The sequence below is a fragment of the Dunckerocampus dactyliophorus genome, chromosome 8, assembly GCF_027744805.1.
Source record: "Dunckerocampus dactyliophorus isolate RoL2022-P2 chromosome 8, RoL_Ddac_1.1, whole genome shotgun sequence".
Taxonomy (NCBI): domain Eukaryota; kingdom Metazoa; phylum Chordata; class Actinopteri; order Syngnathiformes; family Syngnathidae; genus Dunckerocampus; species Dunckerocampus dactyliophorus.
The window spans coordinates 21,839,229-21,866,707 of record NC_072826.1 but is presented as its reverse complement, the minus strand read 5'-3'; the positions used below and the strand labels follow the sequence as shown (position 1 = coordinate 21,866,707).

The window sequence follows — 27,479 nt, the reverse complement described above, 5'->3', positions numbered from 1 at the left end:
GTTTGAGAATCCCAGTTTAGTCTCGAGGTGTTAAATACGCGGCCCACAGTTTTTATTGTGTATTCGACCTTGGCATATTCTTAAAGGGAGCCTATTATACTAATTTTTGAGCCTTTGTATTGAGTTCTGGACTCCTATAGAGCAGCTACACATCATAAGCTTTCTAGATCTTCCATACTCTGCACCTCTTAAAATAAATGTTTCATGCCTCCCGCTCAAACGGTCTGTGTAATTTACTCCACCCCCGGCTCTTCTCCAGGTCCGCCTCCCGCCAAGCCCATTCCGCTGTGATTGGACTTACGACTTACGACTTACGACTTACGGACAGCTGCCGAACCCCTTTTGTGCAATTACACAAAATAAACACAGTTAGGACACTGATAAATTGTTACTTAAGCTTGCTCTTCTGACTCTTCGACGCGAGCAGGTAACATTGGAAAGATGTCGGACTTCAGCAACAGTTTGGCGGATAGTCCAGCTTCGTACTGGCCCATGTCGCACTTTTTTATACACCCCTGTGTTTGAGGGAGTTGCTGAGTGCTCGAATTTCCGCAAAATTTGGCACACACCTTTCGGGGACTGACAAGCACATGTGTGTCTTGTGTAAGATTGCTTGAAAAAACATGACCGTCATCAAGCAGAATGTCTTTGCAGTGGCACGAATTGTCCACAAGTGATTAAGCATTTGTCTAATGATTATTCAACTTTGAGGATATCTGTATGACATGTATGGTAGCCCACTGCCCACTGCCCACTGCCCTCGGAGAACCTCCTGTTTGAAGACTGGTAATGGGAAGGTACTGTTAATCAATTGTTCGGTGTGGTCTTGAGCTCACGTTGTCAAAATGTGAGGATTGTTTAAATACCAATTTGAAAATTTAACCAGGACATTTAGTGATGCATTCACGGATCACACTCCTTTTTGAATGTTGTTGTTCGGCTCCTTGTTAGAGAAGAGCACGTTGTGCAAAAAGTAGTGACACATTTAACAGTTGGACATGTGCATTCTAATGTTTGGAGAAGGTCAAATTAAATTAATCTGTAAAGGTTAAAGTACATTTTAGGTTGAACTTGAAAGTTCACCTGACATGATGTCCAAGACGACAGGCGGACTGTTGCGGTGTCTGCATCGGTCCGTTGTGGTGAAGACAAAGCTCAGCTGAAAGTCACGTTCCTATACCCTCACCAATGGTCATGAGCTTTGGGTAGTGACTGAAACGACAAGATCTCAGGTACAAGCGGCCGAAATGAGTCTTCTCTGTAGGGTGGCTGGGCTCTCCCTTAGAGATAAGGTGAGAAGCACGGCCATCCGGGAGCAACTCGGAGTAGAACCGCTGCTCCTCCACAGTGAGAGGACCCTATGTCTCTCAGTTGGCCTGGGAACGCCTCGGGATCCGCCGGGAGGAGCTGGACGAAGAGGGAAGTCTGCATTTCCCTGCTTAGGCTGCTGCCCCTGCGACCCGACCTCGGATAAGCAATAGAAGATGGATGGATGTACGATGTCTGTGAATGCACCTGCCGTTCTTGTCTGTGTTATTCACTTTGCTACGCCGCCACGAGGTGCGTGCCATGTTTATGGCCGGATTTGTCAAGCTTGAGTGAGAGGGGAAGAACATGGAGCGGGGACATGCCGTCCGTCCGGCACACAGCTGCAGATATCCGCTGGAGAAGAGCGCACCATAACGAGAAAGACAGCGTCTCACCACTTCCAGCGCATGTTGTGTTGCAAACAGTCCCTTTAAGTATAAGATATCTGAGAAGTTGAGCTGAAATATTTGGCGGTGGCGGTGGATGATGGTGGGTCCCACAGCCAAAGCAGTTGAGAACCAATGATCTAGTATAGACTATCACGCTGTCTCATGTCCCTCAGTGACCTGGGAGGGCCTCCTCTCCACTGTGACCTTGATCGATCACCTGAGAAAAGTTTTTCGGGGGGGGCCTGTCAGGGAGTTTGGTGGCATTTGCTGAGTGAGGTTGCCTCGTTTGCATTCAGGATGGCAGGCAATGCATCAAAAGATGACAGCTCTCCCATTCCTCCCTTAAATAAGAATGCTGGCACTCTTAGCTTTAATCTTTCATCTAAATAAGTGTTGCAGAAGTCTGCTATGTAGCCAGCAGGGCTAGTCGGGCCCCTGACGTCTTGCTCCTGAATTTCTCATTTGTAAGCGTGTAAACATATATTTGAATCAGATTGGAGAGAGAAGAAAAAAACGCTTGTCCTCGTCACATGCCAAGCTATTTGTGTTGAAATGTATGGAGGTTAGACGAAACAAGGAAGGTGTGGCAGCGTGAGTGACACGTTGAGCGCCAATGTGACAGTGATTGATGGCCTCTTATCAAGCGCACACGTTGGAGATGAATGAGGAATGGAATAAGCACACGGGAGTGCGGTGAAAACAAACAAACTCTCTGCGTAATGAATAGCACAGATGAAGAAGAAGAGGACGAGGGCGGTGACGCTGGTGTGCAGGGACACGTGGGGTCCCTGGGACGACTCCGACAAGTCACCCAGGCGGCAAAATACATAGCGGACTTTCTCAGATTTGTTTCCAGCGCTCATCAGTGGGAGAGCTGGATGACGGATGGACTGGCACTGGGCGCCACGTGAGCGTGTCAGAGTTAGTCACCAGAATAACGACCTGCTCTTTTTTCCCCCATCTTCCTTTTCCAACTCTTTTCCTCACAGTCACACACTTTATAAGAAGATTCATGCATTTTGATACTTTCCTCACACACTCCTTGTATACTCCAGGGATGGGCTCCTCATCTTTTTGTCTCTCTGGGGAAAAATGGACGAAGCCACGGGTGTCCACACTTTTCCACAGAAAAAAAAAAAAAAAAGAATGTTATTTTGCTGGCGACCAGTCCAGGGTGTACTCTGCCTCTCGCCCGAAGTCAGCTGGGATAGGCTCCTGCATACCCCCGCGACCCTAATTAGGATAAGCGGCATAGAAAATGGATGGATGGATTATTTAATTTATAATAATAATAATAATAATAATAATAACATTATAATAAAATTGTAATAATGAATTATCTAGATTTAATTTATAGTCATAGTCCAACAAGAAAAAAAGTAGCAATTTTCCAAGAATAAACTTATTCCATACTAATAATGCAATTTTTATTAAAGTTGAAATAAAGAACATTTTTTTTTTTTTAAGTGAATTATGAGAAACAAACAAAACAAAATTAAAGTTGGCATTTTTGGAAAATTAGGCTGGGGGGAAAAGTCATAATATTACGAGTAGAAAATGTACAAAGATGATTTAAGAAAAAAAAAAAACAACAGCAACGATGGGAAAAAAGGAGCAAAGAGCGAAGTTCATCTAACAATCGGCTTTTTCACCTCCAGTACATCACAAAGCTGAGATGCGTTTTTTTTTCTTGAAATATACAGCATATAACTTCTTAGCATTGCTTTACAAAATATCAAAGTGGTCCTTGCGCCCTTTCATTTTTCACTTTTTGGCCCACGCTGGAAAAAGTTTGGACACCCCTGTCCTAAATAACACATAAATGAACTCCTAAGTCACTCACACTGTACACAGAATACATGAAGTACATGTCAAATACAGTAATAAAAGGATGAAATACAAGAATGAAATGGAAAAAAAATGCTTTACTTTTGTCCCTGTAGTGTATTTGTACTTGCAGGGCTTTCTACATTTTTTAAATATCGTCCCAGGCCGGTCAGAAAGGATAACCACCTGTTCTCCCCCCCAGATGTACTTGTGACAGCCCACAGAATCCATGACCACCTGTAGCTTTTGTTAGCATTCAGCCATCCTTTATCCTTAATGATAGTTGCGACAGTCGAGCGGTTGCGACCAAAAGAGCGGATGTTTCAGTTGCGAACGAAGTGAACGCTCTTTGAAGTGAACGACGGGAGCCAGGTTCTTTGATGTGAACGTGCTGCTGGTTTTTTTTCCCCACTTTTTTTTCCTGTTAAATCCACACGTGATTGGTGAAAATGTGTGGTGCCGTGAGTGTCGACACAAAGCAGTAGGGCGACGGAGGGGTTACACACACAAACAAGCTGGAAAGGAAATGAGACAGGTCTTTGTTTTTGTGTCTTACAACTATTTTTTGTTGCTGTCTGTGCTATGTTCCGTATGCTGTAAAGAAAGCCACTTCAAAAAACAAACATTTGATACATACTGTAGTTATATTTTTACATCAAAAATTCATTTTGCGGGTATTTTGGTAAGAAATTTATTCAAGCAACAAAAAAATCTGAGGAACAGAACATCAATATCTCACATTTGCGTTTCAGGTGGCAAAGTAAACTAGTTTAATATCTAATAATACAGTTTATTTTTCAGAATATGCGAAAAGACAGTTACATCTGAAGAATATGTACAGTGTATTATCTGAGTTGTGCTTATTTTGTTTTCTCCACCATTGCGCTGTGATTGAGATACGTTGCCAAGATTAGCATTTTGTAAGGTGTACTGCTTCCATGTGCTCGCAACTACTTTCTTGGTACATACGCCACTAATTCCTTGGTTATAATGTGGACACTTGAAAGATAATCTAGCAATTTGGCCTTTAATCTTAGCTATTTTGAGTCAAGCCTACTTGATATTATTATTCTTTTTTGATACTTCTTGCTTTGTCAGCTTGGGTCAGCGTGCCCTCAGCGGGGGCTGATTGAAGCATTAATCGAAGAGAAGTAAAGCGTGTGTGTATACAACTCCTAAAAATACTAATAATAGGGAGTGGGCACCGTGACATTTTGCTTTTCATTGTCAAGCTAAGCACACAAACAATTTTTTGTTCATAGAATAGCAAAGAATACTTCTGTCTCTCGGGGTGAAGCAACTGTGATTACCTCCGCCAAGGACATCACCTTTTCCTTTCTATTTTCATTATGGTTTTCAAGCAAACTTTGTCGAGGGGCATGGCATGAGCCATGGGTGAGCCCATTATCGTTTTGGTGCACATCTGTTACTTTCGTGGGAGCGTTTTTCAACATTTTCACATAGGAAATAATGGAAACGATGCGTTCCAGGGTCAAACTATCCCCGTCATCAAAGCTTTATTAGTTGTACAGGCAATGTTTTAAGTAACATTTTAACATTCCGCAACTGCTGTACAAGTTTAAAAAGATAGTAAATAGGTAAATATTTTTTAATGTAATTTTTTAAAATAATAATTATATAATAATAATAATAAGTATTAACAGTAGTAGTAAACATTTTATAATATTTTAATTTTATTTGGCAGAAAAAATGTTGTCTACTTATATACTTGTGTCATGACAATGAATCAACAATCATAATTATTCATGACCAATTACAATTGTTATTTAAATTTTTAATTTAATTAAAATTAATTCTAGTAATTTCCGACAGGTAAATAGATGAACACTTTTTTTTACTAATTTTTACAGGAGCCATATTACAAATGACAGAAAAGGGAAGTGTTTTCTATGCATATTTTTATCCAAAAATACATATTTAGTTATTAACAGTTTTTAACAATTGTCTGAACAATGAAATACGATAAAATTAAATATCATATTTTTTTTCCGAAGCAAACTCGTTGAGACTGACTCAACTGTGCCTCTGCTGGTTGCAACCAAGTAGTGCACTCTCATTCATTCATTGTATCAATGACAGCGACAAAGGTGGTTCCTAAATAAAGAGGCACAGTATGTAGGCTATGGGGGGAAGTTTCCTCTCCTCCTGCTGCCTTTCACACGCCTTTGCTGGGGTATAAATCACCCGCCTTCAAGGGCACAGCGTTGGGACCCCTAGCTGAGATCTTTCACATGCACCATCTGGATGCAGAGTGCTGACCAGAGGCTTTGCTCTCATTCTGGAGCTGCCAGATGAGTGTGTACTGTATTATCGGCTACATGCGGGTGTGTCACACCGTACACTATCACCTCTGCAGAAGAAGGGAGTGCTGATGAGGTTTTCAGAGAGACCAAAGGATCATGACAGACGAAAAAAAACAACAAAGTAGAGCGAAGAAAAGTATTGCAGTAGTATGATTCACACACTCTATCTCCTTGCATTGGTTACTATCACACCACTCGTACACAGAAATGAGACGGGCTTGTTTCCTCGCACACAACAGAATCCACCGTGCTCATACCTGAGAGGAGACCCACGGGCCGTTCCTTATCTTTCCGGGCTGCTCAGCCCTCCTTATATCTGCAGACTTTCCCTCATCAACCTGAAATCCAACTAAGGATGAAATTATTTACAGACTAAGTAGTCATTTCGCTTGCTCTCTAACCCTGAAGCACGCAAATAACAAGACCAATGAGCTTCAGGTTCTTTTGGGTCTTTATGTGAGGAAATGGGCAATTTGTTCATTTGTTAGTTGGGTTGCACAACCGATTTCTTTGAGCGTTTCTCTCCCAACCCTCCTGCTAGCTTGACGTTGATGTTCACTAGATTCAGCTCCCTCCCCTTCTCTCTTCAATTGCCGTTGTTCACTCACGACACAATCCAATTGTAAGTATGTAAGATGACCCATGAACAGATGGAATTGGGCTGTACTTTTATGGTGCATTCAAGGACCAACCAAGTGCAAAATCTCAGTGCCTGATGAAAAAGCATGATCAGTGAAGCATAAAGGATATAAACATGTAAAAATAGTGGTACATGTATGCTGTACATTTTACCTGTATTATCAATTGTAAATGTAATGATTGGTTTTATTTCCCAAAAGCATCAGTAAAAATGTATGTGGGAAAACGGTAAATTTGTTCATTTGTTAGTTGAATTGTGCTAAAAACTGCACAACCGATTTCTATGAAACGTTCTCTCCAAACCCTCCTGCCAGCTTGACTTTTCGGATCAACATTATTAGATTAAATTCTGCTCCAGAACCCTACCCTTCTCTCTTAAATTGCTGTTGTTCACTAGCAACACAATACAGGTTTATCCCCTAAATATGCCTCACACACTTATTAAACACATTTATATGTACAGATCCTTGATATTGGCTTTTACCGATATCGCCCAGCATTTCATTACCGATACCGATACTGCCAGCAGCTCGTCCCTCAAACTAATGTCATGTCTGAACAAAATAGTCATTAAAAAAATACGGACCTATGGTTAACTAAAATAACACGTTCTCCTACTATCAACAAGTAAAGCGGTGTTTACACTTGCACGCATTTTACCTTCGCATTGTCCTGAAATTTGCAGTGGCAATGCGTATCATTTAGATGGCACATCTGAAAAGGTTGAAGACTAGTTTACGCACTGTGTGCACACTGTTTACGCACTTGGCACGCAATCCGTGACCGAAAATGGTGTGCATTGGCACAAAATGTCACGCTCCCGCATGACTTACAAGACAATTACTGTTTACGTACTGTATAGTGTATAGTGTATCGTAAACATGATGCGCATTGTTCCCCCACGGGTATCTATTGTCAGCAACACTTCCCGCATCCGTGAAACAGTCGTGGCATTATTTGGTCCCGCTTTGTCCCACACAACAGCAGGCATCTTCTGGCTTAATTCATTTTTGCAAGGATCTACAAGATGTTGAACTCCAAAGAATAAGCTCTCACTGCTGAAACGGAAGCAGCTGCAGAAAAAGAATGCAGAAAGAGCAGGAAGGAGGCATAAATGAGATAAAGAAGGCACGGGCTCTGTGGGAGAGGGAATTGCTGACTAGAAGACATCACTTTGTGCATTATAATCACTTATGAATCACTTATGAACACAAGGAAGATCCAAGAGGGTACAAAAATTACTTGAGAATTCCCCCCGACTTGCTCCAAGAGGTGGGAAAAAAGTCGACCCATCCATGTGAATGAGACACGCTTTGATATGCACCGCCCGCATTGTTTGCACATAGGTTGCGGTACATTCACATTGCATTCATGACTAGTTCACGTAAATTAGTTGTGCCACAAATTTTAAAATTTTCTGTGTGCACTGGCACACAGCCCCGCACAGTTGACACATACTTCACACCTGTTTACCACCAATTTACTCACTGACATGCCATTGGCACACAAAATTGCGTACCACTGGACCACAATTCATCACCGCTCGTAACCGCGCACCACTGTTTATCACAAGTTGGCCCCCCGTTAAGGCAACGCCGTATACGCTCGGCCACCGCTGATGGTCCCTCCTACCGCTGCGAAAGTTTTGAGCTGCACAAAATATTGCGAACGGTGAGGAGCGGGCAATTTTCCGCCACGGCAAAGTTCATCACCGCTCCAACAACGCCCAGTCAAAGTTTGGCGCCGCTTGACGCAAGTTCGTGGACGCTTGGGTCCGCCAGGCCAACGTAGAAATCTTGAACGCTGGACCACTGCTGCTTCGCCAGCTTTGCCCGGGCGGTGATTAAACGTTGCACAAACTTTGGTGGAGCTGTTGTAAGCGTTTTACGAGCGGACACGGGATTGCTGGAACGATGTCAGGCGTTGAAGCAGTGATCCATTGCGGTGATGAACTTTGGTTTGGCGTTGGTATGGAGGTGTCGGAGGGGGACCAGAATTTGGCTATAAATACGGGGAGAAATGGACCAGGAGCCCATTTGGAATAGCCGTTGAGTGCAGACCTCAGTTATATCGAATTTGCTCAAAGTTACATTAAAACTGTACTACCATGGATGCTGAGAGACTTGCTATGATTGGTGCACTCGTCCAGCAGCAGAATCAGAACCTCCTCAGATTGCAACAAGCTGTTGACAGAAGGAGAAGAGAGAGAAGAAGGAGAGACAGAGCTGATGGTGGAGCTGAAGAATGAGGATACACGAGCCTTCCAGCACTTGAGGATGAGGATGCCACCAGCCCGCATGCGCAGAACGCCGCTCTATCAACGCTTGCGTCACCGCTAAACCAACTTTCGCTACCGTTAAACCAACAATAAAGCAACGCCGGCTTCAGCGGTGCACCGCTAGGACGATGCCCGTGTTTTCGATTTTTTTCCCATTTTCACCGCTCCAGGAACACTACAGCAAAGTTCGGGTGGTGTGACCGGGCCTTTACTCCCACCGGCAATGCCTTACAATCATTGCAAATTGCATATTTACAATCCGAAAATGTAACTTGGAAATAATTCCACAATGTGGACATACTCAGCTAGCAAGCTTGTTGCTGTGTGAAACACAACGTCATCACTCACTCGCCGATACAATGCAAGATCAAACCAATACCAATATAGACCCGATACCTCATTTTTGTGCCAATATCGGCTTATAATATCGGTGCCGATATTATCAAAAATTCCTAATAAAATGTACTGTGTAGACACTCACCACTAATGAACAGTAATTTAAGATCAACAGTTTTGTGTCTCACAGCAACTATGGTGTGTTCAAGGATCGCCAAAGAAGAAATCCATTGAGGAAAAAACGTTATCAATGAAGCATAAACACATAAACATGTAAAAATAGTGGTCTTTTTTAACAGTTGTACATGTATGCTGTAAACTTTACCTCTATTATCATATATTTAGAAACTATTACCAATTTAGGGTGAATGAGATAAAAAAAACAGACTTTTTTTAGACCAAAAATCTGCCAGGCTGTGAATGCTGAATCGTGAAAGTACGGGGATCCACTGAAAAATTAATTTTTCACTTCTTGCTGTTATAGTCCACTTGTATTGAAGCCAAATAGCAGACGGAGTTGGAATTGGATACCATGGCCTTGCAAGTTGTGATCAAGTCCATCAATCAATCAATCGAACTTAATCTATAGAGCCCCTTACATCAGCTGTAGCTGAACCAAAGTGCCGTACAACAGTGCAAGAAAAACAGCAAAATAAAACAAGAAGAATATAACACAACAATGAATAAGATGAATTAAAAGAACACAAATAAATAAAATCAAAGTGTCACAATGCTCTTATGTGCCAGATGCAGTTTGGAGCAAATGAGTCTTACGTTTTGCCTTAAACAAATGGAAGTCTGTGATGGTCCGCAATTCAACAGGTAAGACGTTCCAAAGCCTGCGACCAGCTGGAGAAAAAGGACCGATCAACCCCACTGTTTGTAATTGGACCGTACGACCTCAAACAGCTGTTGGTTGGCAGACCGCAGAGCTCTGCTAAGGCGATGAATGTCTAAAAGCTCACATAAATATGAGGCGCAGCACCATGAATTGCCTTAAAAACAAACATTAAAAGTTGAAAATCAACTTACAGTTACAGTTACAGTAATCAATGAGAGAACTAATGAACACATGGATGGCCATTTCAAGATCTGGCCGACTAACAAAGGGCTTCACTTTAGCCAGAAGGCGAAGCTGGAAAAAACTAGCTCCAACGGAACCCAACAGAACCAATCTGTTTGTCAAAGTTCAGGAAGCTGTCAAACAGTGAGCTAGGCAGTGAGATCGTTGCGCAACCTCCCCCCTCCCTCCCCACACCCTATCTTTCGGTAAGGGCAGGAAGGATGGGTTTCAGACTTCATTGGGGTTGTCAGGTGGGCACCACTGGTAGGCCCAGGTGTGCCCCCCTTTAATGCAGTTAAAAATGGAATACAGTGAGTTAGCATTGTTTGGAACAACTGGGTATGAATGTGAGTGTGAAAGGTTGTTTGTCTGAATCGTGAAAGTACGGGGATCCACTGTAAATTAATTTTTCACTTCTTGCTGTTATAGTCCACTATAACATAGTCCATAGAGAATGGATCCCTGTGGCACACCACAACACAGGTTTTTGGAGTCAAGTGATAAAAGTATGTCATTCTGAACTTTAAGTAGTACGGACTCAGTGCTGTGTCAAAAACCAGACTGAAACTTTACTAAAATAATATTGTTTTTTAAAAATGACTGCAATTGAATAAAAATGACGTTTTCTAAAACCTTCCATAAAAATGACAGCTTAGAAACAGGTCTAAAATTAGATAAAACTGTTGGATCAAGGCTGAGTTTTTGTAATAAGTGGCCTGACCATCGCATGTTTAAAAACAACTGGAACCACCCCAGACAAATGCTAATAAAATAGAGAAGACAGTGTAAAAAACATCTTTCAGCACCTTGGGAGGAATAACGTCCAAACAACAACAGGAATGTGTCATTTTGTTAACGATTTCAGCGAGTTGTGCCAGAGAGACCTGCTCCAACCTTTCAAACACAGCCGAGCATTCATGTGTACTGTGTGAACTGACACATACACTCCTACTGCACAAGATGTTCTGTTTGACAGCAGCCACCTTATCAACATCAACAAAGTGTGCAAAGAGTAACGCACTGGGAAAAAAAGGGAATTCCTGTAGTTGTTAAAATGATAATAAATTAATGAAAAAATATATATACCGCTACTATCACTACTACAGCTACTGATAATATACCAAAAGACCCTAACCACTTTTAGATGATGCATTGTGAAGCACGGGGACACTCATTTGGCTAAAAACAAACCAATAAAACATTTATAGTTATTTTTTTGATATAATTTCCTGTAGGGATGTCCCGATCCACATTTTTAGACTTCCATTTTTTTATAGTCTTGCCAATCTGGTACCAATCCTTTTTTTTTTAATAATAAGCTTTTGTTACAAACATATATATATATATATATATATATATATATACACATATATATATAAAAGATACATCCAATACAAACAGTCTATCCAATAAAGGATAAAATTTGAAAAAATGGGCGTGCAAAATACTTTTGGGGTAGGACTAATCATTTGACATGGTTATAAGATCAATTTGTGGTGTGATTTAGAAAATATGACATTTTTTAACAAACTCTCTTCAGCGCAATAGTAATTTATTGACGATCCCTAGTGCGAGCAGTGGCGGAGCCAGAAATTTGTCATTGGGGTGGCCAAGGTGAGACCATTACTCACTGGAGTGTGGCTCGGAGTTCCGAACGTGATACGGCGACCGGCTCGGCCCTGTGGCGGATTATCTGATCTTCAAAATACAGCAGATCAGCAGCCAATCCCAATCCCGAGGATCGGCTCGGGACGTCCCTCATTTCCTGCTAATTCCGTAGTAGTAGTAGTACTTTATTAATCCCACAGCAGGGAAATTCACTTGTTACAGCAGCAAGCAAGATACACAAGTAAAGAATGCATAGTGACATAGTGAATACAAAATGGTTCAGGTGGTGCAGGTGTTGTAGAGCCTGACAAGGGGTCGGTATGAAGGACCTGCGGAACCTCTCCTTCTTACACCGTGGGTGTAACAGTCTGCTGCTGAAGGAGCTGCTAAGGGAACCCACAGTGTCATGTAGCGGGTGAGAGGTGTTGTCCATGATGGACGTCAGTTTAGCCAACATCCTTCTCTCCCCCACTTCCTCCACGGAGTCCAAAGGACCGTCCAGGACAGAGCTCGCTCTCCTCATCAGTCTATTGATCCTGCTCCTGTCCCTGTCCGTGCTGCCCCCTCTCCAGCAGACCACAGCATAGAAGATGGCTGAGGCCACAACAGAGTCATAAAATGTCCATAAGAGCACACACCAAAGGACCTCAGTCTCCTCAGAAGGTGGAGGCGACTCTGGCCCTTCTTGTAGAGGGCGTGGGTGTTGACGGACCAGTTCCAGTTTGTTGGTAAGGTGAACACCCAGGAATTTGTAGCTGTCTACCAACTCTATGTCCGCTCCCTGGATGTTCACCGGTGTGAAATGGGATGTTTTCCTCTGGAAGTTAATGATCATCTCCTTTGTCTTGCTGGTGTTGATTGCTGGTCGCAGTAATAAGTTGCTGGTTATTTGTTCAGCAATAAAAGGCTGAGGACAAGAGCAAGGCTGGTGAGTAACAGTCCAGCAGGAGCTTCAAATGACTACACAGGACAGCTCTCCTTTGTCCCAAGGATACGCTCAGTAAACACAATGTCACCAATCAAACAGAGTTGATTCATTTCTCCTCCTCACTTTTTCCCCTTCAAGAAACATTCAGGAGAAACTTGGATATTAATGGATATGTCTGGAACAAATGGAACGAATCTTTTTGGACCCCAGGGGTTGCTAACAGCTAACTTAAGCACAATGGAGGTGACAATACAGGAAATGAATAGTGGACTAATATTTCCATCCTAGTACTTTCACACGTTTTACAGTTTCGGCTATAAGTCTTTCTTATGTTCCAACCTTATTCCAAAATTAAATAAATTCATTTTTTTCCTGAGAATTCTACACACACCGCCACATAATGACAAATAAAAATATTGTTTTGAAGTACTCACGGCCTTTGTTCAATACTTACTGTTGATATGTTGCAATCATACCTGTCAAACCTCCTGATTTGCGCCGGAAACTCCCGTATTTTGCCCTTCTTTCCCGGTGCCCTCCTGTTTTAATACTTTCCTGTATTTTAACTGTCCCTCGTTTGTTACGGCTACTTGGTTCCAGCCCCGACCGTGATTCAAACCTGCAATAAAAGTCTGTTGTTCCAGTGATCAAGTCTCGTGTATTTGTTTCACCCAACATTACAGTAACATTGCGGACACCTAGTGACCAGTGTAGAATACTACATATTACAATTTGAATGTGTCTTCTGAATGCCTTATATTTATATTTTACTTCATTTAGCCATGCTCGAAAATGCTTTAGGACAAAAAAATAGCTTAAAAACGCACATTTTTAACTAATAATAGGCCAAATTCAACCACGAAACAGCATGATTCATTCATGTATTTTTGAAAAACGGTGAAAAATTGAAGCTGCGAAATTCGAAGTGTGAAGCAGCGAGGGATTACTGTATTGGGGTATAAATGTGAAGAGTTTTGAGAGCGTTTAATCTCGGCTATAACAGAACAAAATGTGGAAAAAGTGAACTTTCAGTTTGCACTGTAAATGGCCAAAATAAAAATGTCAAATAAACACCTAATGCTCTCTGCAGTTGAGTAGATAAACACCCTTGACCATTATTTTGGGAAATATGGTACAAAAAAAATCAGCTTAACATAACCCCCATCTTTTGTTTGTGCTTGGCGGAGGTAATGAACCCAATGAGTTGTGGGTTCAAGTCTCCCCCTGTTGGCCATTAGACAAAGCACAGGGATGAAGCTGCTCTGCAATGCTTCTTGCAATCATTTATTCCATTCAGCAAAATTATCGACGACGTAACAAAAAGAGATCAGCACACAAACACACAAACACACAAACACACGCACACAAACACACAGCCACGCTAAAGATTTGGCGGGCATCCAGAGCAGATGGGTGGGATGTGTAGAAGATACAGCGGGCCTGGCGGGTGGCGGTGGAGGTGTGGGGGGCAGGTTCCAGGAAAGCGCCAATCTGTCATTCCTAACAAGCCAGGAGACTTGGAGCGAGGGCAGGTCAAAGAGACAGTACACACACACACACACACACACACACGCACATGCACACACACAACGTCCTCGCACATGCATCAAATTCCAACTGTGACATTTCTGTTAATTAGAAGACAAATTAATGATCCAAGCAAGGGAAGGCAGGAGGATTCCAGTTAACATTTAGCGTCTGCATCTTTCTGCACATTTCCCTTCATCCTCTACTTCTCCTTTCCCACATAAGAACTTCCCACAACCATGGAAGATACGTGCCTTCAAATCTTTATTGATGGATTACGATAAAACTACCCATGCACAGAATAAACACTCTTCAAACTGTTTCCGTCGCACTTGTCTCCACTTTTCTAAAAAGAAATGTGGTATATGAATACATATTATTCATTTTATACATTTCACATTTTTGGGGACATTTTTTCCCCTTATTGTACAGAAAACCGAACCGAACCATGACCTAAAAACAGGTACATGCGACACCGTGGTTATGTGTTGCGCCCCTACTCAAAAGTTAGAACCTAACTAGCCAAATGTGGCCCACCACATCATTTTATGCGGCCTACAGAACCTTTTGGAAAATAGCATTAAGTTGGCCTGTATCGCAGACCTCATCAAACAATGCGCTTATGATGATCTGTGCATTAAAGTAATATCAGTTTCAACTATTCCTGCAGTGTCACTGAATTAAAGTGGCCACAGTGTTATATAGACCTGGGTTCGATTCTCCACTGGGCATTTCTGTGTGGAGTTTGCATGTTCTCCCCGTGCATGCATGGGTTTTCTCCGGGTACTCCGGTTTCCTCCCACATTCCAAAAACATGCATGTTAGGTTAATTGGTGACTCTAAATTGTCCATAGGTATGAATGTGAGTGGGAATGGTTGTTTGTCTGTATGTGCCCTGCCATTGGCTGGAGACCAATCCAGGGTGTACCCCGCCTGTCGCCCGAAGTCAGCTGAGATAGGCTCTAGAATGCCCCCGCGACCCTAATGAGGAGAAGCGGTATGGAAAATAGGTGGATGGATGGACAGTATTATATATAGCACTACGAAAGGTGCCAGTTTCTGACTCAAAGTAACAATAATTCAATGTACACGACTAAAAACTTTGCCATTTTAACTATCAGAACGTGTCTGTTCAAAATAACACCTCAAAGAGGCATAAAACTGTCAAAAGTGGTAATTTTAACTTCAGCAAAGCATGCTGAGAAACACGTAATCTGCTCATTCCACAACTGCAAACTAATACTGTAGCTTTTGTCCAGACGTTGAGAGGATGACGAGATGGATACAGGCGCACACACACCGGTTTGAGGAGGTAGCTCCGGCGGCAAGCTTCTCTTGAGGATTAGCCAGCAAATGCATGTCGAAAGAAACACTTCATCGTATCTTTTAATGCTCGCCGCGCGGGAATTCGGAGCGGAGTTACGATGCATACAAACGAAAACAAGTATTTTTAGCGCGCGAAAACAGTCATCCTTATTTCATCGCTCTAGTATCCATCTGATAACATAGCTAGTGCATCTTATGCGGCTGCGACGTCAACGCGCGTCAACGCGAGAGTCGCCGATGTGAACAAAGAAAAGTTGTAGCAGACTTGTAGATTTATGTGCGAAAATGTGACTCTGGTTTGATACACGTTGTATGGACTTATTTCAGGAGCACAATGCGAATGACAGGGTTGCTCCCTAATGCTAGTGACATGCTCCACTGCCCGTGCGCTCCAGCCAGCGAGCCTGACTAGGGAGGGCCGGACGCTGTCTGTGACAGGCCATTCACAGAGCGTGATGTCATCACGATTACCGATAATGAGGAGTTGTGTTCGTTTCATACTCGTACTCGTCAAAAATGCATTATCCGTAACAATTACTCGTTTACAACGAGTATCCGGCTCATCCCTAAAAAATACCTATTTAAGTCAAGGGACCTTAGAATTGTCCTGACTTTTCCCCTTTATACGGCACCCCTGGCCAATAGCACTCATCATAAATGAGTTGAAAAATGTATAACTAATCCATGTGATCGGTATTGGTATCAGTTGATTTCAGTGTTGGATGATCCGTAGTATAAAACCCTGATTGGAGCATGCCTAGTTTTAACATTATGAGAGCCCCATAGACAAGAAATAAGACCCCGATAGTCACCTTTGCACTCTTAGCATTCTTTGTCCACACCACATTACACAACACTAATGCAGAGGCTACGGGATCACTGCAGGAACATAAGAGACAGCCACCGTTAGCATAGCAAGCTACCAAGCTAACTAGTTAGCCTCTCCAATTTACTTAGTCTAAACATAAGAAAGTGTTTTAAACAGAGTGGGGAAGGATAAAGTAAGAAGACCAAAACTTACCACTTCCACACAGAATAGGAGAACTTCTATTCACTCTATCATATTGGACATTGCATGGCTGACTCCATGCAGTGTGAAAGTAATGTAATATAATGTCATGTGACGGAGTGACCAGAATACTACATATAACTTGTCTTTCAATATTTTTAGACTGATAATAGGCCATAATCAACCAGCAGAATTTTTGAAAAACCACAATTGAGTGAGGGAGTGATGTAGCGAGGGACGGCTGTATTGCATGTCTTTTTTGGAGAAGCTTCAAATATATTAAAGAATTGGGATTTAGTTTTGTCGTGCCGCTGAGAGATCATCGGTGAGATTAGAATTACGGTCGCTCCTTGTTTACCGTGGTTAATTGGTTCCAGACCCGGCTGCGATCAGTGAATTTTCACAAAGTAAGATTCATTATTTATAAATGGAATATTTTCATAGAGCAGACAAAATCTGTTTAAGACCTTCAAATATGGGTTTTAGCATTATTAGAGCCCTCTAACCATGCTGACACTCAGCAACTCTACCGTAGCTAGCTGGCGTCACACACAGCTTTTTGGCTTTTTACTTTGTCCTTCTTCCCCACCCACTTTGTTAAGTTTAGAACAAATACATTGAAAGCTAACTCGTTAGCTCGGGAGGTTGCTATATGCTATGAGCGGCAGCCGTCTCTTTTGTCCCTGCAGTGATGCCGTAGCCTGCGCATTAGTGCATTAGTGTAGCACAATGTGGTGTAAACAAAAATAATAGGAGTGTAAGGGTGACCATAGGGATGTTATTTCATGTCTAGAGGGCTCTAATAATGGTAAACAAATGTCTGGAAGGTCATAAACAGTTTTTCTATGCTCTAGCTACGAAAATATCCCTTTTATTAATATTTAATCCTACTTAGAGGAAATTCATTTATTGGTCTGGAAGTAACTAACCGCGAGAAATGGGGGACGACTGGAATGACGTTAACCGAGGATCCGCTGTATCTTATATTATTTACATATGGAAATCGGTTGCAATCGTTCACTTACAAGAGGCGTTCAAAGGACTCGACTCGTTCGCGTCGCACCTTTATGAGCGGCTAACAGCCGTCCAGCTGCTTTTGAGGCGTATTTGTTTTATAAGTTGAACTCTAAATCGCATTTCACTGTAGTTGCAAAACATGTCCTATATCTTGCTGTGTTGTTTGTCTCCCACATGGTTTCTTTTTACAACGACATTAAGATTAGTTTGTGTGAGTGCATGCTGAGAGTTCCATCAAACAGTACAGCATGTTTACTGACGACACTCATACAGTCTTCTGTGACAACTACAAGGAAACAAAAAAAAAAGTCATCGCTCTTCTTTAGTCTAGGACATCTTTCCCACAATGCATCTCTGAAGTGACCTTGTGTGCTTGGCGGTAAGGTCAAGAGGCCTCATTAGCACGCACCCCCCTGCTACCAGGCTAAAAATAACGTAGACACAATAATTCACTCATCATCTCTATGCATATTTTCTTTGCTGATGTTGTCTTTCTCCGGCATCAGTGAATACATCGCAATTGCTTGTGTAACTGGCAGGAAATAACGTTTTGCAAAACCTTCAGTCCCAGTTGGGGCTCCGGCTGTCAATCGATAGCTTTCATAGCTAAACCTATCTGCAATAATAAAGGCAAGACAAAACATTGATTGGATAAGGGAGATGGTGTCTATATATATATGTTTGAATGCACTCAATGTCTGCCGTTGCCATGGCAAACAAGAACCAGCAGAGACTGATTTGGGTGACTTGATCCCCAAAAGTTCCAAATGAGGCAACAGACTCGGGATTACCTCGCATCCGTCATGGTTGTATTCGCATGCTGAACAAACCACATAAAGGAACATCACATGATTACAGTTCTCAACAATCAGTTCAGTTCTAGAATCAAGTTTGAAAAAACAAGAATAATTTAACTAACTTTAATAATTTTAATTTATGTGTATTTATTTATATCAAAAATAACAAATTAATACAAAATAAAACAAAAGCCAAGGTGTATTTTAATGCCAAGTGTACGTCACTGGTTGTTTTTTGATGCTCTGTCATTTTTATTAAATACGGTGGTATTTTTCTTTTCATTTTAGCACATTTTTCACTATCATCCATCCATCCATGCATGCATCCTCCCCAACAAAGCACTCTGCTGGCTGAATCAGTAATGACATTATGTACATCTGAGGCTTTCAACAACACAGTATGATATCAACTCTTCCTTCCTGTCTGGGACAGGAAAAATAGAGATCCCAGCGTCCATCGTTACACCATTATGACTGGGAATTTTTCTTTTTTAAAGCCAATATCTGGGACATTAATGGGTCATTGGCTCGCGTAAATGTGTGGATGTGATGCTACCTGCCTGATAACATAATATTATTGGTTATATCACCTCAGTATGTCTGACATGTATCCTGACTGGATTTTGGAGGAAAAATCACCCCAAATAAATAACATTTAAAAAATGAAAGGAGTATATATTAATATAATAATGTCATAATAATAAGATCATCATTTTCATAGCGCTAAGCCCCGCCCTTGTCCCTGCAAAGACGTTTTGGTTGATAGCGGCCATGTTTTTCAACCAATCTTGCTCAAATGTCACACAGATGCGCTTGTCAGTCCCCTAAAGGTGTGCACCAAATTCGCCAAAACACCCAAAACTTACACTTAGTCTTTGGTAGAGCGCATTGAGGTGTGAGAAATTTCAAGTCAGTCAAACTTTGGGGTCTAGTAACAGCGCCACCATGTGGCATATTTGTCACAAGAAATAACAGAGGCCATAGAGCAGGGGTGCACGTTTTGTCAAATTTTCACTCCGTTGTGTGCAGTGGTTGAGGAGTAGAAGAGTTAGCTTGCACAAACAAATCCAATGTTTTGAGTACAGTAATCCCTTGCCATCATTTTCTAAAATACATCCATGAGTAAATCATGCTGTTTCGTGGTTGAATATGCCCTATTGTTTGCCAAAATTAAGCATTTTCAAGCATAAAAATGGATAAATGAAGTAAAATACAAATATAAGGCATTCAGAAGACTCATTCAAAGATGTTGTAATTATATGTATTAATCTACACTGGTCACTAGGTGTCAGTAATGTTACTGTAATGTTGGATGAGACACACAAGCACCAGACTTGATCACCAGCACAACAGGCTTTTATTGCAGGTTTGAATGACCTCACAACAGGCACAATAATCCCTAACACGGGCCACTGTTGCGATCTCAACCTACGCTAAGATAAAACTAAATTCTGAAACCCTGGCGTTACTTCCTCTGTCCCCGCACTCAGCTTCCCTAACACTGGAATACATTTGCAGCAACACACACAAATGTAAATGTGAATATAGGGATGTTAATACATGACTCAAGGGTTCTAATGATGTTAAAAAAACAACATTTAGAAGGTCGTTTTCTATATCCTGACTGTAAAAATATTCAATTTCTAAATAAGGAATCCTACTTCACAGAAATTCACTTATCGCGATCTGGAATCAATTAGCCACGATAAACAAGGGATTACTATATTATTGTACTATTGTATTATTGTACTATACTTGTACTATTTTTGTAAGTTTCAGAATGAATCACCAATGACTTGTGTTGTTTGTGCTATTTATAACATTGCCTTTGAAAGAGAAATTGCAATGTTAACAAAGCGCTCCAAACAGGAAGAGAAGATTGTAGCTCATTGGTCATTTCGCTCTAATACAGTAGTAGGGCTGGTAGTACTTAACACTGAAGTACCTTGAGGGGTGACTGTGAAGGAACACAGAGATCTTCTGGGTCTCAAAGCAACAATCAGCTCACAGACACACACTAATCCAAAAAACACTCAACACTCTCCCATACACCCCCAAGTCAATACAGCCAGCGGCTGCTCTTGATTTGTTTGTTTGCACTGTCTGACAGAGCTGTTCATCAGCTCGCTTGGACTTTCCCAACTGAACTGGTCACCAAGGATGAGTTCCTTTTACCTTTATTTGTCTTTAAAGGTCCCCAATTTTGCAAAAAAATGACTTTTTAATGATGTTCTAACAGTAACGTGTGTTCCGGGAGCTGTTTTTTTAAGCACCAAAGGTGCGAAAACTCGATCATCTCCCACACTTGTTTGCTCCACTTTTCACAAAAGAGAAGTTTTCATAACATCATGAATGAAAAACGTCCTTTCTCAGGCTTTGCTACCTATCTTAAAATAAAGCCAGGAGTTCTGCCAACTACATCCCCACACATTAGCTACTCAGCATTTACAGCCCTGCAAACGTATTTTAAAAAAAGGCTGTATTACTGCAGAAAACACATCTCATTCACCATAAGTGGGTAATCATTCCTGAACAGCATACAGGTAGAATGTACAGCATACAGTACACGGGCCACTGTTAAAACAATGCCCACAATTTGTACACGTTTATGTCTTCATGCTTCACTGGTCATGTTTTTTCCTCAAGTGTTAAGATTTCACACTTTGTTCGGCGATCCCATAGTTGTGTGCTGTGACTCCCATTCCGTCTGAACACCTTACATTATCATTCATTGGTGGTGAGAAGGGTGGCCGAGTGGTTAGCATGTTGGCCGCACAGTCAGGAAGATCTGGGTTCGAATCGTCCAACATTCCAAACACATGCATGATAGGTTAATTGGTGACTCTAAATTGTCCATATGTATGAATGTGAGTGTGAATGATTGTCTATATGTGCCCTGCGATTGGCTGGCGACCAGTTCTCGCCCGAAGTGAGCTGGGATAGGCTCCAGCACCACCTAGAAGATGGATGGCTGTGTCTGCCGTGAGGTAATTCAAACCTGCAATAAAAGCCTGTTGTTCCAGTAATCGATCAAGTAACATGACTGACACCTATTGACCGGTGTGGAAGACTACATATCATCACGCCTTCAAATGCCTTGCATTTGTATTTTACGTCATTTTGCCATTTTTATGCTTGAAAATGCTTCATTTAGGCAAAAAATATGTAACATTTGCTTAAATATGCACATGTTTGGACTAATTATAAGCCATACTCAACCACAAAACAGCATGATTTATGAATGAATATATTTTGGAAAAAACGTGATAGAATGATGACGGTAAATTCAAACCGCAAAGTGGTGACTGTATTTTTAAAAAAGTGGTTTTATAAATGTATTGTTTTTAACAGACATGAACAGATGTCGTATCCGTCAGTCATCTACTGTACATACTTGGGATCTAGGGTTAGTGTTAGGGTTAGGGTTAGGTTGGGTTAGGTTGGGTTTGATCATTTTGCCCAGCAAATTTGCTAACCTAGCATGATGCTGCTGTTAAAATGTGATGGAATGTTAACACTACAGCTAACATAAATCATCATGGCTAGACTTTGGCCAATATTATTATGGAACCTCTGGTAAAAAATGGTATAATACGGCATCCTTAAAGCAGGATTGTTTAGCCCACCTGCAGTAATCTTTGCCATACAAATCATGTACGATTAACAGGACCGGCATGTTGTTATCTAATAGGCTGTTTAATCTGATCTATGAATCAGGTGTGAAATGATTTGTCCACAGAGTGTAATCTAAAAAACATGTGGCGAAAGAATGCGAAACAGTCGCCGGTGTCTGATAGCTCAATGAAAATCCAAATTGGAAACACGAAGTCACCCATTTGGCAACAGAATCTCATCTTTACTAAATCAGCGGCGGTAAATGAAACTGGGAGGGGGGGCTGATATGCGGCAGAGGAACATTTGTTATCCCCCTCCATGACAATCCATTCTTAACAAAATAGAAATGTGTGTGCATGACACCAGAAAGGTTGGACAGACAAATATTAATATGCTTGCAAAGCCACATCATTTAAAGATGTTTGTAATCCACATTAGTTAATAACAACGGCAGAAAAACATGTATTTAAAAAAGAATACATGATCCAGCATGTAGAGGGGCCACTGACCCTCAGGATTAAACATGGAAGGAAATTACAAAAAACAATATTTATCACCATTTGTAAATCAAATCTTAATCTCTATTTAGGGGATGATCCCCAAACAACACACATCCTGTAGATTACATAAATGTTGCTGCTGAATGTGATCAACCAAGAGTGTCTCTCTCAATATACAGTCTTTTTATTTGTGGGAAAACCCACCATTGTGTGTTTATAATTTTCATATGAGATGTTTTACTGGTTTGAGAATTGTCAGGAGCCCCACGGCTAGTGGTTAGTCTAGTGGTTAGCATGTTGGCCACGCAGTCACAGTCGGGAGATGGGGAAGACCTGGGTTCGATTCGATTCTCCCTTGGGACATTTCTGTGTGGAGTTTGCATGCTCTCCCCGTGTGTGCTCGGGTTTTCTCCGGGTACTGCGGTTTCCTCCCACATTCCAAAAAAAAAACATGCATGTTAGGTTAATTGGCGACTCTAAGTTGTCCATAGGTGTGAATGTGAGTGTGAATAGTTGTTTGCCTATATGTGAGCTGCGACTGTGTGGCCAGGGTGTGCCCCGCCTGTCACCTGAAGTCAGCTGGGATAGGCTCCAGCATGCTACCGTGACCCTAATGAGGAAAAGCGGCATAGAAAATGGATGGATGGATGGACTTTTCAGGAGAAAAACTTCAACTTTCTCGAGGAAGTGCTGTCTATTTGCAAAGTTTTACCCCCATACTCACACAACACATGTGGAACACACAATGTAACTGTACCACACAATTATTATTATTACTATTATTAACACAAAAATCACAATTGTTAAAATTTGCTGATCTGGTAAACTTTCAAACAGCTAAAATTATGCATAAAGCACACAATAACCTGTTACCCAAAAACATAAAACAATTCTTCTCAACAAGAGAGGAGAGATACAGTACTGTATGATCTTAGGGACAAATTAGACCTAAAGCCCCGGTCACACCGCCCGAACTTTGTAGCGTTCCTGGAGCGGTGAAAAAAATTCAACACCTCTCGTAACTGTTCACCACCGTTTAACAGAAGTTGGCCCCCGTTAAGGCAACGCCGTATACGCTCGGCCACCGTTGATGGTCCCCCCTACCGCTCCGAAGGTTTTGAGCTGCACAAAATATTGCGAGCGGTGAGGAGCGGGCAATTTTCCGCCACAGCAAAGTTTATCACCGCTCCAACAACACCCAGGCAAACTTTGGCGCCGCTAGACGCAAGTTCGTGGACACTTGGGTCCGCTATGCCGACGCAGAAATCTTGAACGCTGGACCACTGCTGCTTCGCCAGCTTTGCCCGGGCGGTGATTAAACGTTGCGCAAACTTTGGTCGAGCAGCTGTAAGCGTTTTACGAGCTGACACGGGATTGCTGGAACGGTGTCAGGCGTTGAAGCAGCGATGAAGCAGCGATCCATTGCGGTGATGAACTTTGGTTTGGCGTTGGTATGGCAGAATTTGTCTATAAATACGGGGAGAAATGGACCAGGAGCCCATTAGTCTGTTGTGGCATTGCTTTGACTTTAGTGCCCTCTGCTGTACAGTTGCTGAAAATGCTTGTGTTCAGCCAATTCCTTTCTAACTTATATGACTGCTGTGTCTTTATTTTCACACAGTGAAACGATCTCTATATACACTGAAGCTAACCTAAGCTTCCATTAAAACGTTGCAGATGATGTAAAATACAATACAACGTTGGATTTTGTTCAAATTCACACTGAAGCAATGCAGCATTATGTGTTATATGTACAATACATGGATAACTGATCCGCATGCGCAGAACGCCGCTCTATCAACGCTCGCATCACCGCTAAACCAACGTTCGCTAACGTTAAACCAACGCTAAAGCAACGCCGGCTTCAGCGGTGCACCGCTAGGACAACGCCCGTGTTTTTGATTTTTCAGCATTTCTGTGTGTGGAATCGAGCTGTGGAACGGCTTGACTAAAGAACTCAAAGAATGCACTAAAATGAGCGATTTTAAGAAACAGTACAAGCAGTTGATGTTTATAAAGTACAAGGAAGAAGACACCTGAACCACTGTGTGCATACAATGCTACGTCTAACCAGTCTTACATTGACTACGAACTCTTCATTGTCTGTACTCACTTATTATCAATGTGTGTCTACTGTATGGTTACATTGCCTTATCACTTTCCTAGGTACTCACAATAGGCAAGGAGTACATTTGGAATACAGGAAGTGAACAAATGCATTGCAACTGATGTGAAAGGGACGGGGGGTGGGATTAAATAAGCTTTGTTTCTTCCTACTCCTTTTTGGACATGTGGAACTGTGAATTGTGTTATGTGATGTGCTCCAGTGTAAATTATGTGCATGTTCAAGATGAATTAAACCATTACCATTACCATTACCACATGGACTATGCGGGTATTAAAATATGCAAAACAATACCGTTTTATACTGACAGTAGGGAAGCCCACACACACACACACACACACACACACACACACTCGTTCCAACAGGAAGTTACCCAGCATGCCTTCCGGATTCTAAATTAGCATAAGTGGGAGAAAGTCAGTGTTTTGCAAGTCTCAAGTCGAGTCTCAAGTAAAGATGCGCAAGTCATAGTCAGGTCTCAAATCAAGACAAGATAGGTCGAGTCAAGTCTGAAGCCATACGCTTGAAATTTTCAAGTCCTCGTTTAGTGTCTACCAAATAAAATGCCATTTAATTAACACTCTATTAAATTTGACATACAATTAATGTATTTTGAATTGTTTTATTTCTTAAAATAAAATATCCAGTGTGACAAGACCTAGTCAGAGAAAAGCGAGGTGGCATAGCATTCAGGATGTAGTCAGCACAGAAATGCAATCCACACCCTCGTTGTTTGTTCTGGACGTTAATGGATGCATTCAATGAGGCTGATGCTGTGGGAAAATGTATTGCCTTGCTGGAAATGACACAATAACAAACGTTAAGTCGAATACTTTGAATGGGGACACATTTTACTCAACACACTCACTGAAAATAGTATATACAGTTTTTTCCAGTCATCAGACTAAAGTCCGAGTCCAGTCCCGAGTCATTGATGTCCAACTCTTTGATGATACTGTCATGTTGAGTCCAAAGTCATCAAAATTGTCCACACCTTTGTAGATTATAATTATTAAATCGTTTGTCATTGCTCAAAAGCCCACACAGGCGGTATCTCCATCGAGGTAGAAAATGGTAACATTTAAACACAGGAAGTGACCAAACTATCAGTAAGTGCTGAGACATGGAGAAGGAGTAGCACACAATAAGCTCTGCTTCTTCCTACTCCTTTTTGAAGTGTAAACATGCAATATCCCTCATCATAACTGACAAATAAAACTATTACATTGACAATAACTTATTTTGAAACAGGTATGACACTTCTAATGGCTATTTCTTCAAAAAATAAGAGCAATATATTCAGTTACAGCGCTGGACTCTTATCATCAGCGAGGAAGATGGAAGAAAGAGCCCAGAATGAAAGTACACAGAGTGTATATAGCAGTTGCCGCGCTCCTCTAGAAAGTGAAAACAAGCCCGTGTGAGAGTGAGGGTCAAAAACAATATACAGTATCTATTGTGTCTCCCCCAATCATTTTCCATCAGTCATATCTTAAGTGTTGCACAGCTCTGATTGTGCTAGGTGAGTGTGTGTACGTGTATTGTAAAGGTCTTATTTAAGAAGCAATAGGCAAGAGGGTGACATTTTGGATGATATCTATTTCCACAATTCGCAATGAGAAAAACTGATTTGAAAACCAACCAAATTGACTTGGACCTTTAATTGTCCACTGTATATTTTATAAGAGTAAGCATAGACTCTCTGCAGGTTTTTGATATTTCTATAACCGACTGCTGTACAGGTAATTTTACAAGGCAATAGAGCAGTAAATCTTGCACAAGTATATTTTTTAATCTCTTTCTCTGTGTCCTTGGTGGTGAGCAGATTTGATTTATGTGGCACGGCAAGGTGTGTTCAATACATACATAACACCACATAAAACAGGCTTCCATGACTTGATGACTTGAAGTGGGAAAAAAAGGGAGAAAATGACTAAAGATGAAAAGCTTTTATTAATGACCGGTGTCGCACGTCACTTATATACATCACAGTTCTAGGCACTTTTTTTAGTCAGAAAGTCTAATAAACAATAAATGCTGTAATTAACACCTCTAGTCAATTAACCGCTGAGTCTCCTCTAGTTGCCGAGTTGACACCGCCATTATCAGAGACAACCAATAGGAGGAGGAGTCATACCAACCACCTCCAGCTCAACAGCCTGAAACCAAAGGAGCTGGTTACAGACTAGGGGAAGGCCAGATCAAGTCAGCGACCAGTTCTGATCAAAGGAAGTGAAGTAGAGGTAGTTAGCACCTACAAGTACCTCGGGCTGTGGCCGGACAATAAGCTCACCTGGTCAACACATTCCACCTGTACAGGAGAGGCCAGAGCAGACTGTACTTCCAGGGGAGACTGCATTCCTTTAACATCTGCAGGAAACTCCCACACACTGTAGTCTGCCGGGGAGGCAGCACCTCCAAGAAGGACTCCTTCAGGCCGGACAAATCGGGGTTTAAACCGGGATTGTGTTCCGAGTGAACAATGGCAATTGAAGAAAGAAGGGGAGGGTTCTTCAGCTTTTATTGCAACGTCAATGCCAAGCTGGCAGGAGGGTTTGTAGGGGGAGGAGCGAGCCGTGTGACAAAAATATACATTTTTATGAGCGTATCAATTTCTTGTGGTCTCCGAACATAGTAACTCCTGGTGAATCTCGAATATGTGGGGATCCGCCGTTTTTCTCTTACAACCTTTCTCTTCTTTATGTTATGTATCAAAACAGATGACCAAAATCAACATTTCTTTCACATGGTTGTGTGAGTTCTAAACAACCATTTAACATCAGTCTTTATATGCGAATGTATCATTTGTGGCTGTTATTTACTATTAAAAATAGTCTTATAGCCATTGTATTGTTATTATTAT

The 27,479-nt window shown here is 41.6% G+C and overlaps 1 protein-coding gene across 2 annotated transcripts in view; it reads right to left on the bottom strand.

The window, feature by feature from the left end:
* Positions 1-27,479, bottom strand: part of LOC129186661 (neurexophilin-4) — an 89,396-nt gene that overhangs the window by 25,155 nt on the left and 36,762 nt on the right. The window contains exon 1 of one of the 2 annotated variants that reach the window (XM_054785133.1): positions 1,084-2,350. The exons of the other annotated variant lie outside the window; for it this stretch is intronic. The gene's annotated coding sequence lies outside the window, so the exon portion shown is untranslated. Of the gene's footprint in view, positions 1-1,083; positions 2,351-27,479 lie in introns of those variants that run through there. 2 annotated transcript variants of the gene reach the window in all.